The sequence below is a fragment of the Schistocerca gregaria genome, chromosome 1 (assembly GCF_023897955.1).
Source record: "Schistocerca gregaria isolate iqSchGreg1 chromosome 1, iqSchGreg1.2, whole genome shotgun sequence".
NCBI lineage: Eukaryota > Metazoa > Arthropoda > Insecta > Orthoptera > Acrididae > Schistocerca > Schistocerca gregaria.
In genome coordinates, this window is record NC_064920.1 from 1,002,490,064 (window position 1) to 1,002,508,245 (window position 18,182).

The following is an 18,182-nucleotide window of genomic DNA, read 5'->3' on the forward strand; positions in this document are numbered from 1 at the left end:
ACTCATATTCTAGATTGGTGTCGACGTACAGAACAAGAGTCGTAGTATTTGCTACTGCAATGGTGTCGAGCAAAATGAGAGTGTGGGAAATGGACTGGTTGCATGTAGTATACTTTACAGCATTTCAAAAGTGATGTATTAAACGTTACACTTTACAGGAGGTATTTAATATATTGATACCAATCTCGGAATTGCTAGTTAAACCTTTAATCAAATGAAAGTATAAAAGGCAACCAATTGAAAATGAGACACATGACAAAAAGTAAATAAACTTTCTATTATTCCGAGCCCGCATCTCGTGGTCGTGCGGTCGCGTTCTCGCTTCCCACGCCCGGGTTCCCGGGTTCGATTCAGGGCGGAGTCAGGGATTTTCTTTGCCTCGTGATGGCTGTGTGTTGTGTGCTGTCCTTAGGTTAGTTAGGTTTATGTAGTTCTAAGTTCTAGGGGACTGATGACCATAGATGTTAAGTCCGATAGTGCTCAGAGCCATTTGAGCCAATTATTTCGAAAGTAATCGCCATTACCGTTAATACATTTACCGCACTGTGAGACAAGATGGTCAAAGCCTTCAAGGAAAAACATTTGCGTAATAAATTTGAACACCCACATGTGTCTTCACGCTGTTACTTATGATGTGGCTATCAGTTTCGGTGCTTCAATACACCATCTTCAGGCCTTAAATGACGCTGAGAGGGAGTGTGCTCCCTGTCGCCGTTGGATAAGCAGCTGCAGCAGCAAGTCGTATACTCTTAGCTCACTTATTTGTTACATAGTTTAGTTCTTAATTTCTTTGCATGTTTTTGGTATTTGCATTGTTTAATTCATAAATTTCTGGCGTATTATAGTATTTGAGAGTTGTAGCATCGCGTTTTAGTACCTGAATAGTTTCAAATCACGTAGTCTCCTTCCGCCGCCGAGCAGTGTGTCAGCAGTGCGGAAGTAGCAGCATTACTGCATTTAATAGGCAATCTTGTATTTTAATAACCGTTTAAATTTAATGCGCAAGTAGGAGCATTACTGCATTTAGTAGGCAATCTTGTATTTTAATATCCGTTTAAATTTTGTGCTCTCTGTAGATTAGTTCAGACGTTCTTTGCACAACAGTTTTTAGCATGTATAAGGACTGCAACTGCTGTGTTCGGATGGAGGCTGAGTTGGCATCCCTTCGCTCCCAGCTTCAGGCAGTGTTGGCTTCGGTCACACAGCTTGAGGCTGTTGCCAATGGGCATCACAGTGGGGGTCCGGATGGGGGTTTGTCAGGGACGGCCAGCTCGTCCCACGCATCCCCTGATCGGACTACGACTGTGGCTGCCCACATTGAGGCTGACCCCTCAGCTGTGGTAGAGTGGGAGGTCGTCTCGAGGTGTGGCAGGAGGCGAAAGACATTCCGGAAGGCTGAATGGAAGGCCTCTCCAGTTTGTCTGACGAACCGGTTTCAGGCTCTGTCTCAGGCTAATACTGATGTTCGGCCGGACATGGCTGCTTGACCTGTTCCAGAGGTTGCCCCTCAGTCTGCAAGATCCGGGCGGTCGCAGAGGGTGGGCTTACTGGTAGTTGGGAGCTCCAACGTCAGGCGCGTAATGAGGCCCCTTAGAGATATGGCAGCAAGAGAGGGGAAGAAAACCAATTTGCACTCCGTGTGCATACCGGGGGGAGTCATTCCAAATGTGGAAACGGTCCTTGCGGATGCCATGAAGGGTACAGGGTGCACCCATCTGCAGGTGGTCGCTCATGTCGGCACCAGTGATGTGTGTCGCTATGGATCGGAGGAAATCCTCTCTGGCTTCCGGCGGCTATGTTATTTGGTGAAGACTGCCAGTCTCGCTAGCGGGAAGAAAGCAGAGCTCACCATATGCAGCATTGTAGCCAGGACTGACTGCGGACCTATGGTACATAGCCAAGTGGAGGGTCTGAATCAGATTCTCAGACGGTTCTGCGACAGTGTGGGCTGCAGATTCCTCGACTTGCGCCATAGGGTGGTGGGGTTTCGGGTTCCACTGTATAGGTCAGGAGTTCACTACACGCAGCAATCGGCTATACGGGTAGCAGGAGTTGTGTGTCGTGGACTGGGCGGTTTTTTAGGTTAGATGGCCTCGGGCAAGTACAGAAAGGGCAGCAGCCTCAAAGGGTGTGGGGCAAAGTCAGGACATGCGGGGGCCAAGCAGCAATCGGTATTGTAATTGTAAACTGTCGAAGCTTCATTGGTAAAGTACCGGAACTTCAAGTGCTGATAGAAAGCACCGAAGCTGATATCGTTATAGGTACAGAAAGCTGGCAGAAGCCAGAGATAAATTCTGCCGAAATTTTTACAAAGGCACAGACGATGTTTAGAAAGGACAGATTGCATGCAACCGGTGGTGGCGTGTTTGTCGCTGTTAGTAGTAGTTTATCCTGTAGTGAAGTTAAAGTGGATAGTTCCTGTGAATTATTATGGGTGGAGGTTACACTCAACAACCGAGCTAGAATAATAATTGGTTCCTTTTACCGACCTCCCGACTCAGCAGCATTAGTGGCAGAACAACTGAGAGAAAAATAAATTTCACATAAATTTTCTCAGCATGTTATAATCTTAGGTGGAGATTTCAATTTACCAGATATAGACACACCAGATATAGACACTGCAGTTCCTTCTCTAAATCCTCGCACAAACGAAAAAATGACTGACTTCGAAATAAGTGTGCAAGAAATAGAAAAGCAACTGGTATCACTCAACAGAGGAAAGTCCACTGGACCTGACGGGATACCAATTCGATTCTACACAGAGTACGCTAAAGAACTTGCCCCCCTTCTAACAGCCGTGTACCGCAAGTCTCTAGAGGAACGGAAGGTACCAAAGGATTGGAAAAGAGCACAGGTAGTCCCAGTCATCAAGAAGGGTCGTCGAGCATATGCGCAAAACTGTAGACCTATATCTCGACGTCGTTCTGTTTTAGAATTTTAGAACATGTTTTTTGCTCCGTATCATGTCGTTTTTGGAAACCCAGAATCTACTCTGTAGGAATCAACATGGATTCCGGAAACAGCTGATCGTGTGAGACCCAACTCGCTTTATTTGTTCATGAGACCCAGAAAATATTAGATACAGGCTCCCAGGTAGATGCTATTTTCCTTGACTTCCAGAAGACGTTCGATACAGTTCCGCACTGTCACCTGATAAACAAAGGAAGAGCCTACGGAATGTAAGACCAGCTGTGTGGCTGGATTGAAGAGTTTTTAGCAAACAGAACACACATGTTGTTATCAATGGAGAGATGTCTACAGACGTTAAAGTATCCTCTGGCGTGCCACAGTGGAGTGTTATGGGACCATTGCTTTTCATAATATATATAAATGACCTAGAAGATAGTGTCGGAAGTTCCATGCGACTTTTCGCTGATAAATGAAATGTCGAGTGACGAGGGCCTCCCGTCGGGTACACCGCCGGCCTTGTGCAAGTCTTTCGATTTGACGCCACTTCGGCGACTTGCGCTTCGATGGGGATGAAATGATAACGATTAGGACAACACAACACCCAGTCCCTGAGCGGAGAAAATCTCTGATCCAGCCGGGAATCGAACCCGGGCCCTTTGGGTTAATAGTCTGTAGCGCTGATCACTCAGCTACCGGGGGCGGACTTTTCGCTGATGATGCTGTAGTATACAGGGAAGTTGCAGCATTAGAAAATTGTAGCGAAATGCAGGAAGATCTGCAACGGATAGGCACTTGGAGCAGTGAGTGGCAACTGACCCTGAACATAGACAAATGTAATGTATTGCGAATACATAGAAAGAAGGATCCTTTATTGTATGATTTTATGTGTTAGCGGAACAAACACTGGTAGCAGTTACTTCTGTAAAACATCTGGGAGTATGCGTGCGGAACGATTTGAAGTGGAATGATCATATAAAATTAATTATTGGTAAGGCGGGTACCAGGTTGAGATTCATTGGTAGAATCCTTAGAAAATGTAGTCCACCAACAAAGGAGGTGGCTTACAAAACACTCGTTCCACCTATACTTGAGTATTGCTGATCAGTGTGGGATCAGTATCAGATCGGGTTGACGGAGGAGATAGAGAAGATCCAAAGAAGAGCGGCGCGTTTCGTCACAGGGTTATTTGGTAACCGTGATAGCGTTAGGGAGATGTTTAGCAAACTCAAGTGGCAGACTCTGCAAGAGAGGCGCTGTGCATCGCGGTGTAGCTTGCTCGCCATGTTTCGAGAGGGTGCGTTTCTGGATGAGGTATCGAATATATTGCTTCCCCCTACTTATACCTCCCGAGGAGATCACGAATGTAAAATGAGAGAGATTCGAGCGCGCACAGAGGCTTTCGGACAGTCGTTCTTCCCGCGAACCATAAGCGACAGGAATAGAAAAGGGAGGTAATGACAGTGGCACGTAAAGTGCCCTCCGCCACACACCGTTGGGTGGCTTGCGGAGTACAAATGTAGATGTAGATGTAGATGAACTCCAAATGTATACGCGACTCCTCAGTGGCCAACATCTACATACTAGTTTTCGCAGACTACTCGTAACAACGATTTTGTGTCTCCAACCTTCAACATCCAACTCTGGTAATCAATCCGATTATTTCGAATAATAACCGACTCGCAATACATTTCGCTGCTGTGGGAGGAATCTAAGAACTTTCTACGACCGCATCAGGCCAGTGTCGCGCGCACGTATGCCATCAAGCCTGGTCGGGCACGTCGACTTACTGGTTGCCTCCCCATCAGCCTTAAGCCGCCGGCACCCAGACCATGGTTTCGAACGTCAACATTGAGCGTACCGAGTTCAACGTCCTGCTTAACGCTTGCAGCGGGAACTCCCCATCGCAACCCCCTCAGATTTAGTGGTTAGATAGTCCACTGGATAATCCGTTAAAAAGTGAACAGAGATCCAATATGAAAACAGGAAGAAGATGTACTGGATTAGGAAAAGAGGAGAGAAATAGAAACAGTTAACGGTCCAACCTGGAAATGTGAACAGCGACAAATTGCAACTGCCATGGCGTCGTGGTTATGTGGTTACACTGTTGGAGTGCGAAGGGCGAAATCCGTGTTCAAACCAACCTCATGCACGTTTTCTTTTTACATAATTGTGAACTGTCCGTCCAGCCTCTGACGTGTTTGTTCTCTGTATTCAAATTTTTGTCTTTGTCGTGGCGTAACGTCCGTTTACAACAGCGGAGTGTGATGAAGTGATCCACAGACGTACGCACCTCCTATTTGTTCTACACAAGTACCACATGTTACGACTCTTACGTTCCGTTTTCGAAATTTTTACTCTTGAATTCCTTTGTTGTAACACAATTCACGCCCATTTCTTTGTTGTTTTCGTTTCTGTGGGAGATCTATGAGGTATCTCGCCTGCTCACACTTCGTCACATTTACTTCCGACGGTAATAAATTCTTACCACATGACTGATGTTGTATAACCAGTGTAACCAGTGTCTGATACGACAACTGCCAAGACTACAGAAGGAGAACAGACGCGTCATTGTCCGGACGTGGGACACCAGAGAGATTTGAATGCGGATCTCCCGCTTGGCAATCCAACACCGTGACCACACAGCCAGGACACTGTGGTTCTTGCAAGTCCCTCGATATTGCACGTCTTAAGCTTGGACCGTTCACTGTTTCGCTTTTTCTTCTTTTTTCGCAGTTCAGTATACTTTCTTCCAGTTTTCTTGCTTGATGTGTGCTCAGTTTTTGACAGGCTACCCGCTGGGCCATTTTACCACCAAATCAGAGGAGAGTGGGATGAGGAGTTTCCTTTGTCAGAAACGATGCGACTCGTACGTACGGTATGTGTGTTTAACGCAGTACGTGCGAAACCAGCGCGTTCCAGCGGCGGTTGGCTGTATCTGGCTCGCATATAACACTGTTTACAGAATGGAAGGGCTTAAAATTCCTACATTACCTCTATTAAAACGCACGTTCCCTCCCTTATCCACATGCTATTCACATTGTTCTGTCTGTTGTATACGTAAATAACAACGTTAAATCCATAAAAATGTTACGAGGCAAAAGGATGGTACCAAGACCAGTCAATAAGAATTCAGGTTATGAAACTTCCATTACAAACAGTGCAATACAAATTTGTCCTTCACCACATGAGATAAAAATTACTTCGTCGTTCTCACTTTTTATAAAACCTTAAGATCTTTCTTACTTGATCACGGTTCCTCTTCAGTAGCAGAATCATTCCAATGTAAATACAAAACTAAAAACAAGAAAGTGCAAAAATCTTACTGCAGTTGGTGCAAATTCTCTTGCGGATAAGGCGACTCTAACAAACTCACTCCTTAGAAAGAGCTTACGTACATATGCATAACACAGAATATTATAGTCCGAGTATAAACTTTTTAAACTAATAAGATAGTTTCTGAAGTATCAGTACCTATAAGAAAACGCGAGGCTAGTACAAACATTTTCGGAACGCGAAACATATTACGTGTTACCTTAAAATAGTACGACCATACATTGCATCTTATCATCTCCTGAGAACTTTAATCGTAGATATGTTATGAAATGAGATTTAGTTACAACTGTTTGTACTAAGAACAATGCATTTTTGATGGACCCTCACTGTACCGTCCCTTAATATGGCACACTCTTGGTTCAAAAAATGGTTCAAATGGCTCTGAGCACTATGGGACTTAACATCTTTGGTCATCAGTCCCATAGAACTTACAACTACTTAAACCTAACTAACCTAAGGACATAACACACATCCATGTCCGAGGCAGGATTCGAACCTGAGACCGTAGCAGTCCCGCGGTTCCGGACTGAGCGCCTAGAACCGCTAGACCGCCGCTGGCATACTTTTATAATACGCGAGTTACAATAGCTCTTCAACAAACAATGATGTTTCCCGTCATCTTATTACAATAAAAAAGTTGTTCGTACCAAAGGCTGGAAAGTTTTTAATTTTTAATTTTTGACTTGAGCATAACTGCTGTATACCTTGACTGTTGCCTTCTCGTAGTTTAACTTTACGGCTTTTAAAATTTCGTTCTGAGGAAGACATCCTTAGAGGTGTTGAGTTATTTCTCCGTTTGAAACTTACAGACGGTTGCTGAAAGACAGTCATACTCAAAAGCTATATGTAAGAAACACATTTTGATTTTCCTGAACTGAATGACGCAACCTCTTCTCCAGTCTAAATGTTTTCCCACGTCAGAAGTTGACCTATTCCGTTCTAAGGCCAGACTACTCTCACTCGTTGATGATCTCGAGAAAGAACAGTGCGATATGATGCAGTAATTAAAGCACAGTATTCTCTCTTTCCTTGCGTTTATCCAGTCGCACTGGGTTCGCTGTTTTCATGGTCTGATAATTTTATTTTATCTTTGTGAAAGGGTGATCTTTCTGTCGCTACTATCTACGTTTGACCACAAATGAGACGGAAGTATCTGCATTATCTGTGCGTCAATAGTGTTTATTTCTTTGTTTATCGTAATTTTCTGAGGTGGAGTTATGCGATCAGCGCAGCATTTACATAAACAAGCGTGGAAAACTGCCAAAGAACCACACTCAGCCTGGCAGGTAGACCAGACGAACGGTCATTAACCTGAGGCTTTCATCCGGGTTCGGCACGCCTGCCTGTCTCTAACTAGTGCACTACGCTTTAACCTATGCGAGCAGTCCAATTTAAACACGGGACTATATGCTTTAAAATAAAAAGTTCCCCATCTTGATTTAGATTAATCTTAGCTTATCCAGTCACATGAGTTAGATTTTAGAATGGTTCCTTCAACAAGATCTTACCTATTTTACGCCTTAGTTCTGTCATAACGACCCAACATCCCCTTTTCTCCAGAATGAGATTTTTCACTCTGCAGTGGAGTGTGCGCTGATATGAAACTTCCTGGCAGATTAAAACTGTGTGCCCGACCGAGACTCGAGCTCGGGGCCTTTGCCTTTTGCGGGCAAGTGCTCTACCATCTGCAGGAGAGCTTCTGTAAAGTTTGGAAGGTGGGAGACGAGATACTGGTAGAAGTAAAGCTGTGAGTACCGAGCGTGAGTCGTGCTTCGGTAGCTCAGATGGTAGAGCACTTGCCCGCGAAAGGCAAAGGTCCCGAGTTCGAGTCTCGGTCGGGCACACAGTTTTAATCTGCCAGGAAGTTTCATCCCCTTTTCTGTTCATAGTTATAGTGCTCTCTTATCTGGTCGCGCCTGTTTAGCAGAGACATGGATGTCTATAATTTATAACTTCCGACACGCTACTAAAAACAGTAACTAAAGGGATATTCATATAACGTTACTACTTTGAACGTTGAATCAATTCAGAAATTGCAGTTGAAAATTTGTGACCGGACCGGGTCTCGAACCCGAATGCTCCAGTCCTAGCGAAGTAGCGAAGAATCGCAGGAGAACTTCTCTAAAGTTTGGAAGGTAGGGGACGAGATACTGGCAGAGGTAAAGCTGTGAGGACGGGGCGTGAGTCGTGCTTGGGTAGCTGAGATGGTAGAGCACTTTCCCGCGAAAGCCAAAGGTCCCGAATTCGAGTCTCGGCTCGGCACACAGTTTTAATCCGCCAGGGAGTTTCATATAAGCGCACACTCCGCTGCAGAATGAAAAAAAAAAACTCATTCTGGACTCTGAACACTATTTCAAACTGAACTCTCCTACTAATGTTAACTGCGTTTGCACCTGTCCGAATATTAAGTAAGCTATCGTACTTCTTCCCAAACGTTTAGTGGGCAAACTAGAGAGCCTTGTATCGAGAAACAAGCTATAAAGTAAGCCCAATTGAAGAGGAGATCATCGATATAGCGCAAGTGTAAGCTTCGCTACAGTCTACTAATTTCTGGAGACTTTCTTTCTTTCTTTCTTTCTTTTTTTTAAAAAAAATTGGATTTCGGGATGTACCCATTCAGCCATCTCAGTAGCGGAATGTCAATTCCGTCTTTACGAAAGTTAGGAAAACTCAACACCCAGACCGCGACGAGAGATTCCAGGAGAGTTGTTTATGCACTTCGTTGCATTATGGATTCCTCCCGATCAGAACAAAGAGAGGTTATCCAGTTTCTTCGCACAGGAGTTTAGCAAGCTTCACAAATTTACCGCAAGATTAACGAGGTGTGTAGAGAGCAGTGTTTCGCCAGTGCACAGTACGTCGCTGCTTCCATCATTATGAAGCGGGATGTGTTCCAAAGAAAACCCTCTAGTTCCTTTAAAAACTTCGGTAGGAAGCCCTGGAACATCCTCCTTACAGCCCCGATATCTCCTCATATTACTCGCATATCTTGGGCCCGTTAAAACAATCTCTGAAAGGTCAGACGTTCACCTGTGACAAGAAACTGCGGAACACCATGGATAACGTTCCGACAGTAACTCAGGAGCTTCAAGCCATCCAATCCCCTCCCGTTCACTGCGATTTGCACGTCACTGTCAATGGCTGATATCTATAGTTTGTATGTTTCTATATGAAGTGTAATTATAATATTGTTATTAAAATTACTTTACGTATAATTTTAGTCTTCTTTTCAACTCGGTACACTTTGTATAAACTTCCATTCACTGTTATCTGTAATTATCTTTCTGATAATTGTTTCCCCACTAAAGCACGATGACAGCATTCACAACTGCGCCAGAAACGAATACTAACTTGAGAGTTTTCCCCCTGAAAATCAATAATTGTACTTCTTTATGTTGGTAATGAATTCTGAAAGAAATTTTCAGCTAACTTAGTACATATGTTGACTTTATAATTTCAGAAATATAATTATAGTTATGTCTAGAATGAAACTAGCATGATATTAAATAGTACTCTTTTCGGATATTACTATGAGAACTTTTCCCAAAGACTGAAATGAAGTCAGTACTTGACATTGGCTTAAAGTTTCTATAACATTGACATTTTTAGTAACTAAATTCAACTAGATAAAATTTAATCACTGTAACAAAGCGATATATTAGAGTTGTCTCCACTTCCTTCCTTTAATAAACCATACGATCATAGCATTCACTGCTCTTAATTTTACACACTTTAAATGACTATTTAGAGACAGAATTTAATCAGAATAATGGTTGTTGTTGTGGTCTTCGGCCTGAGACTGGTTTGATGTAGCACTCCATGCTACTCTATCCTGTGCAAGCTTCTTCATCTCTGAGTAACTACTGCAATCTACATCCTTCTGAATCCGCTTATTGTTTTAACCTCTTGGTCTCCATCTACGATTTTTACCCTCCATGATACCCTCCAATACTAAATTGGTGATCCCTTGATGCCCCAGAACATGTCCTACCAACCGATCCCTTCTTCTAGTCAAGTTGTGCCACAAACGTCTCTTCTCCCATATCCTATTCAGTACCTCCTCATTACTTACGTGATCTACCCACCTAATCTTCAACATTCTTCTGTAGCACTACATTTCAAATGCTTCTCTTCTCTTCTTGTCCAAACTATTTATATCCATGTTTCACTTCCATACATGGCTACACTCCATACAAATACTTTCTGAAACGACTTCCTGACACTTAAATCTATACTCGATGCTAACAAATTTCTCTTCTTCAGAAACTCTTTCCTTGCCATTGTTAGTCTACATTTTATATCCTGTCTATTTCGACCATCATCAGTTATTTTTCTCCCCAAATCGAAAAACTCCTTTACTACTTTAAATGTCTCATTTCCTAATCTAATTCCCTCAGCACCACTCGACTTAATTCGACTACATTCCATTATCCTCGTTTTGCTTTTGTTGATGTTCATCTTATATCCTACATCTACATCTACATGACTACTCTGCAATTCACATTTAAGTGCTTGGCAGAGGGTTCATCGAACCACAATCATACTATCTCTCTACTATTCCACTCCCGAACAGCGAGCGGGAAAAACGAACACCTAAACCTTTCTGTTCGAGCTCTGATTTCTCTTATTTTATTTTGATGATCATTCCTACCTATGTAGGTTGGGCTCAACAAAATATTTTCGCATTCGGAAGAGAAAGTTGGTGACTGAAATTTCGTAAAAAGGTCTCGCCGCGACGAAAAACGTCTATGCTGTAATGACTTCCATCCCAACTCGTGTATCATATCTGCCACACTCTCTCCCCTATAACGCGATAATACAAAACGAGCTGCCCTTTTTTGCACCCTTTCGATGTCCTCCGTCAATCCCACCTGGTAAGGATCCCACACCGCGCAGCAATATTCTAACAGAGGACGAACGAGTGTAGCGGACTTGTTGCATCTGCTAAGTGTCCTGATAATGAAACGCAACCTTTGGCTCGCCTTCCCGACAATATTATCTATGTGGTCCTTCCAACTGAAGTTGTTCGTAATTTTAACACCCAGGTACTTAGTTGAATTGACAGCCTTGACAATTGTACTATTTATCGAGTAATCGAATTCCAACGGATTTCTTTTGGAACGCATGTGGATCATCTCACACTTTTCGTTATTTAGCGTCAACTGCCACCTGACACACCATACAGCAATCTTTTCTAAATCGCTTTGCAGCTGATACTGGTCTTCGGATGATCTTACTAGACGGTAAATTTCAGCATCATCTGCGAACAGTCTAAGAGAACTGCTCAGATTGTCTCGCAGGTCATTTATATAGATCAGGAACAGTAGAGGTCCCAGGATACTTCCCTGGGGAACACCTGATATCACTTCAGTTTTACTCGATGATTTGCCGTCTATTACTACGAACTGCGACCTTCCTGACAGGAAATCACGAATCCAGTCGCACAACTGAGACGATACCCCATAGCTCCGCAGCTTGATTAGAAGTCGCTTGTGAGGAACGGTGTCAAAAGCTTTCCGCAAATCGAGAAATACGGAATCAACTTGAGATCCCCTGTCGATAGCGGCCATTACTTCGCGCGAATAAAGAGCTAGCTGCGATGCACAAGAGCGATGTTTTCTGAAGCCATGCTGATTACGTGTCAATAGATCGTTCCCTTCGAGGTGGTTCATAATGTTTGAATACAGTATATGCTCCAAAACCCTACTGCAAACCGACGTCAATGATATAGGTCTGTAGTTAAATGGATTACTCCTACTACCCTTCTTGAACACTGGTGCGACCTGCGCAATTTTCCAATCTGTAGGTACAGATCTATCGGTGAGCGAGCGGTTGTATATGAGTGCTAAGTAGGGAGCTATAGTATCAGCGTAATCTGAAAGGAACCTAATCGGTATACAATCTGGACCTGAAGACTTGCCTGTATCAAGCGATTTGAGTTGCTTCGCAACCCCTAAGGTATCTACTTCTAAGAAACTCATGCTAGCAGATGTTCGTGTTTCAAATTCTGGAATATTCCATTCGTCTTCCCTGGTGAAGGAATTTCGGAAAACTGCGTTCAATAACTCCACTTTAGCGGCACAGTCGTCGATAACAGTACCATCGGCACTGTGCAGCGAAGGTATTGACTGCGTCTTGCCGCTTGTGTACTTTACATACGACCAGAATTTCTTCGGATTTTCTACCAAATTTCGAGACAATGTTTCGTTGTGGAACCTATTAAAGGCATCTCGCATCGAAGTACGTGCCAAATTTCGCGCGTCTGTAAATTTTAGCCCATCTTCGGGATTTCGCGTTCTTCTGAACTTCGCATGCTTTTTCCGTTGCCTCTGCAGCAGCGTTCGGACCTTTTTTGTGTACCACGGGGGATCCGTTCCATCTCTTACCAATTTATGAGGTATGAATCTCTCAATTGCTGTTGCTACTATATCTTTGAATTTGAGCCACATCTCGTCTACATTCGCATAGACAGTTCGAAAGGAATGGAAATTGTCTTTCAAGACACTGTCCATTCCGTTCAACTGCTCTTCAGAGTCCTTTGCTGTCTCTGACAGAATTACAATGTTATCGGCGAACCTCAAAGTTTTTATTTCTTCTCCATGGATTTTAATTCCTACTTCGAATTTTTCTTTTGTTTCCTTTACTGCTTGCTCAATATACTAATTGAGTAACATCGGGGAGAGGCCACAACCCTTTCTCACTCCCTTCCCAACCACTGCTTCCCTTTCGTGCGCCTCGACTCTTATAACTGCCATCTGGTTTCTATACAAATTGTAGATAGCCTTTCGCTCCCTGTATTTACCCCTGCCACCTTCAGAGTTTGAAAGAGAGTATTGCTGTCAACATTGTCAAAAGATTCCTCTAAGCCTACAAATGCTAGGAACCTAAGTTTGCCTTTCCTTAATCTTTCTTGTAAGATAAGTCGTAACTGCAGTATTGCCTCACGCGTTCCAGTATTTCTACGAAATCGAAACTGATTTTCTCCGAGGTCTGCTTCTATCAATTTTTCCATTCGTCTGTAAGAAATCGCGTTAGCATTTTGTAGCTGTCACTTATTAAACTGATAGTTCGGTAATTTCCATGTCTGTCAACACCTGCTTTCTTTGGGTTTAGAATTATTATATTCTTTTTGGAGTCTGAGGGTATTTCGCCTGTCTCAAAAATCTTGCTCACCAAGTGGTAGAGTTTTGTCAGGACTGGCTCTCCCAAGGCTGTCAGTAGTTCTAATGAAATGTTGTCTACTCCCAGAGCCTTGTTTCGACTCAGATCTTTCAGTCCTCTGTCAAACTCTTCACGCCGTATCATATATCCCATATCATCTTCACCTACATCCTCTTCCACTTCCATAATAATTGTTCTCAAGTACACCTTCCACCTTTCTGCTTTACCTTCTTTGCTTAGAAGTGGGTTTCCATCAAAGCTCTTGATATTCATGCAAGTGGTTCTCCTTTCTCCAAAGGTCTCTTTAATTTTCCTGTAGGCAGTATCTATCTTACCCCTTGTGAGATAAGCGTCTACATCCTTACATTTGTCCTTTAGCCATCCCTGCTTAGCCATTTTGCACTTCCTGCCGATCTCATTTTTGAGACATTTGTATTCTTTTTTGCCTGCTTCATTTACTACATTTTTTTATATTTTTTGCTTTCATCAATAAAATTCAATAATTCTTCTGTTACCCAAGGGTTTCTGCTAGCCCTCGATTTTTTACCTACTCTGCTGTCTTCACTTTTTCGTCCCTCAAAGCTATCCATTCTTCTTCTACTGTATTTCTTTCCCTCATAGCCGTCAATTGTTCCCTTATGTTCTCCCTGAAACTCTGTACGACCTCTGGTTTAGTCAGTTTATCCAGGTCCCATCTCCATAAATTTCCACCTGTTTGCAGTTTCTTCAGTTTTAATCTACAGTTCATAATCAATATTGGAAATGTATACTGGAAATGTATTACAATATAAAACCTGGTTCCTAAATCTCGGTCTTACCATTGTATAATCTATCTGATACCTTCTAGTATCTGCAGGATTCTTCCATGTATACAACCTTCTTTTATGATTCTTGAACCACGTGTTATCTATGAATAAGTTATGCTCTCTGCAAAATTCTACCAGGCGGCTTCCTCTTTCGTTTCTTAGCCCCAATCCATATTCACCTACTACGTTTCCTTCTCTCCGTTTTCTGACTATAGAATTCCAGTCACCCAAGACTATTACATTTTCGTCTCCTTTCACTACCTGAATAATTTCTTTTATCTCATCATACATTTCATCAATTTCTTCCTCATCTGCAGAGCTAGTTGGCATATAAACTTGTACTACCTTAGTAGGCGTGGGCTTCCTGTCTATCTTGGCCACAATAATGCGTTCCCTATGCTGTTTGTAGTAGCTTACCCGCACTCCTATTTTTTTATTCATTATTAAACCTACTCCTGCATTACCCCTATTTGATTTTGTATTTATAACCCTGTAGTCACCTGACCAAAAGTCTTGTTCCTCCTGCCACCGAACGTCACTAATTCCCACTATATTTAACTTTAACCTATCCATTTCCCTTTTTAAATTTTCTAACCTACCAGCCCGATTAAGGGATCTGACATTCTACACTCCGATCCGTAAAATGACAGTTTTCTTTCTCCTGGTAATATCCTCCTGAGTAGTCCCCGCCCGGAGATCCGAATGAGGGACTATTTTACCTCCGGAATATTTTACCCAAGATGACGCTATCGTCATTTAATCATACAGTAAAGCTGCATGCCCTCGGGAATAATTACGGCTGTAGTTTCCCCTTGCTTTCAGCCCTTCGCAGTACCAGCACAGCAAGGCTATTTTGATTAGTGTTACAAGGCCAGATCAGTCAATGATCCAAACTGTAGCCCCTGCAACTACTGAAAAGGCTGCTGAGACGTCTTCAGGCAACACACGTTTGTCTGGCCTCTCATCATATACACCTCCGTTGTGATTGCACCTACGGTACGGCCATCTGTATCGCTGAGGCACGCAAGCCTCTCCACCAACAGCAAGGTCCATGGTTCATGGGCAAGGGGAGGGGGGGGGGGGGGGGAATAATGGTAGGTAATTGAAATTAGACGGTGACACTGATTAGCAACAACTGTCAGAGCACTGAACCAAACAAATTTTGCACTCAATTTAAGTTGACTCCGTCTATACTTCACATGAATAAAGAAACAATTGTCCATATCTTGCCTTGTCAGTAGCAGTTCAGTTGAGAATTTGCTGCATAAAGTATCCTGTAGATTTTCAGGCCTCTTATTAAATGGATAGATAAAAGGTAACATAATGTCTACCTGTCATACACATTCCTAAAGATAGTGCAGTTTTGTAACACCACATTTTATAGCCTGAGAAAGTCTTGCATCAAGTGTACAATTCGCAGGAGACGACATATTAACGCAGAAGTGCCAAGCATCGACTTACTCCATAATTTGTGTCATGTTAGCACCAATATTTAATGTGATGCAGAGCATACCAATTCATACCTCATTAAAAATGCCGGCTGTCTATTACTTCGTACAATTGAGTCTGCGCCATACTCCATTCCCCATGAAGGGCGTTCGCGAAGCGGAACGACAAGCGAAAAATCTTGACAGGCCCAGCGGCCTCATCATTTCTTCGTCAGAATATTACACTTCTCGTAATAATACGAGGAGCGATCAATAAGTAATGCAACAAATTTTTCCGACTGTAGGTTCATTTCATTGAGGATTACGATAGATAATATTACTCCCCACGCTTTTGAGTACAAAACCCTATTTTTCAACATAAGCTCCGTTCAATATCGCGGCCTTACGTTTCTTTAATGGGAGAATATGTATGCCCGAATGGTACCACTCTATTCGCCCATGTCCGCAGCTCGTGGTCTCGCGGTAGCGTTCTCGCGTCCTGAGCACGGGGACCCGAGTTCGATTCCTGGCGGGGTCACGGATTTTCACGTGCCTCGATATGACTGGGTGTTTGTGTTGTCCTCACCATTTCATCATCATTCATAAAAGTGTCGAGATTGGACTCAGCAAAGGTTGGGAATTTGAACGGGCGCTGATAACCGCGCAGTTGAGCACCCCACAATCCAAGCATCATCATAATCATCTATTCGCCGACGTCTTACTGCATCAATAACTACGTACTGTTTCCATGGGCTGTATGCAGCATTGGGCCATACAGCTGGAAGTTGTAAGGTGCGAGATCCAGGTTGTAGGGTGAATGAGGTAGAATAGCCCAATGAAGTTTTGCGAGTTCCTCTCGTGTGCCCTTGCGTTGTCATGGAGGAGGGGAAGTTTGTTCGCATTTTTGTGGCGACGAGCACGGTGAAGTTGAGTCACTTTCCTAAGGGTAGTACAATACACTTCAGTGTTGATCGTGGCACCATGATCGACGACATCCCAGAGGACGGTCGCAATGGCTTTACCGGCAGAGGGTGCAGATTTTAATTGTTTCATCAGAGAACAGGTGCTTTGGCGCCACTACATTGATGCATTGGCGTTTTGTTTCCGATTCGATTTGATGAAGCCCTGTATCATCGCATGTTACAATGTTTCACAAAAAATTGTCACGATCAGCCACGTAAAGCGCAATCAATTCGGCATGGTCCCTTGTTGCTCTTTATCGTCTTCTATTAGGCACCAAGGAACCCAGCAGGCATACACCTTTGAGTACCCAACTGATGGACGAGTCTGTCAACAGTACCAACAAAGACATCCAGTTGTGCAGCGAGGTGTTTGGTTGCGATCCGTCGCCTCGAATGAGAGTCTCCATAGGAATCACAGTTCTGTGCGACCGGCCGGCATGCTGTTAAACGGAGAGATTTGGGCGACCTCGTTACAAAGATCACAAACGCTTCGCCCAACGACTCATGGTGCTTTTGTTCACTGTCGGGTCTTCGTAGACGTTCTGCAATGGGCTATGAATATTTGCGATGCTCAGGTTTACCGCCAAAAGAAACTCAATGACCGCTCTCTGTGTGGGACGCACCTCCGTTAAAAACGCCATTCTGATGGCTACAATAGCTCCGCCACGTATAGGAATTTTATGAAACAGTAGTGGCTGTAGTGGGAATATTCCACGATGTCCCACAGCGAATTCTGTATTTCTTTCAACCGAAATTTTCTCAGTAAAAATTGCGTTGCATTACTTATTGAACTCCGCTCATAAATAAAATCGTAAGGGAGAGCTCAAACTTTACAAATTGCTTTGTTTTATATTCTTAACTATACACCAATAAAATGACTGTGCAGCTACTACTCCAACTATACTTTTGCAATGGTTTGTTCTCATCTCCTCGTATACAGTCGTCATTAAATAATCTTGTCAGATGTGATCAAGACATTACATGAATGTAAAGTAATGCCGTTCCCTTACAGTGCGATGAATTCGCACTTCATCTTTAAGGGGGGGACGTTGACGAAAAACACACACTATTTCAAAATTACACCAAATCCACGGCTTTGGAGATATGGCAATGAAATTTCGTACCACGCTTTACATGAAAGTAACACATTTACATATAAAATCCTTTTGAAGTTTCATTTTCAAAAAATAATGTACGTTCCTTTTTCTCAGAAAGTATTCAAGATATTTCTACAAACTTTTCTCTGTTGTAAGCTTCTGTCATGATGTTTCTGGAATAGGTCTAATAGGAGAATTTTCATAAATTTTTAGTTATAATTCCAGAAGTACAATTTTTATTTCATGCAAAATTCCAAGCACTTTGCTCCATCTCTCAGCTTGCAATCATAAATTCAAAATTTGCTCTTGAGACAACGTTTATTATGTTTACAGAAATATGTGCACAGAATTTCATAATTGTAGCATTCATAGAATCTGAGGAAAAGGTACATAAACTTTAAAAAACAAACATTTCAGTAAACGCAATTTAAAGTTCAACACAACTTTTTTCCTGATGTCACTTCTTCAGGAGGCACCACATTTGTA